The sequence below is a fragment of the Microtus ochrogaster genome, chromosome 6 (genome assembly GCF_000317375.1).
Source record: "Microtus ochrogaster isolate Prairie Vole_2 chromosome 6, MicOch1.0, whole genome shotgun sequence".
Classification (NCBI taxonomy): Eukaryota; Metazoa; Chordata; class Mammalia; order Rodentia; family Cricetidae; genus Microtus; species Microtus ochrogaster.
Window position 1 is genome coordinate 83209212 of NC_022013.1, and position 628 is coordinate 83209839.

A 628-nucleotide genomic window follows, 5' to 3' on the forward strand; every position below is an offset into this window, starting at 1 on the left:
CCTGGCACCTCCATCAGTACCATCCTGGCACCTCCATCAGTACCATCCTGGCACCTCCATCAGTACCATCCTGGCACCTCCATCAGTACCATCCTCCCAGCTAAAGGACTTCACCGTGGATGTGGGCTGAGCCTGAACACTTCCAAAGTCCTCACTGGAGAACAACAAGCAGCTGTTCCCCACTTGGTAAGATGGCTGTTTAACTTGTATGCTAATATGATATTATAAGGAATGTTTGTGTGAATAAACCAAGCATATTTGAAAGACAAGTCTTCTGTGGGCATCCTAATTGTCTTGTATCTTACAGCCCATAAGCCATGTTCTCTGTGGCATTCCTTGACCCTAGCTTCATAGGACCAGTACAGAGCCAGGCTACATGGCATTTCTGAGACCTCCACGGTCTTACACTAAGTGAAGAAAATGTCACAGAGTTAATTATGCCATATGGTGGTTTGAACAAGAATGGTCCCCACTAGCCCATATATTTGAATGCTTAGACCACGGCTGGTGGACTGTTTGGGAAGGATTAGGAGGTGTGGCCTTATTGAAGAAGGGATGTCACTGGAGGGTGGGTTTCGAGGTTTCAGAAGCCCAAGCTACTACCAGTCACCACCACTACCACCACCAC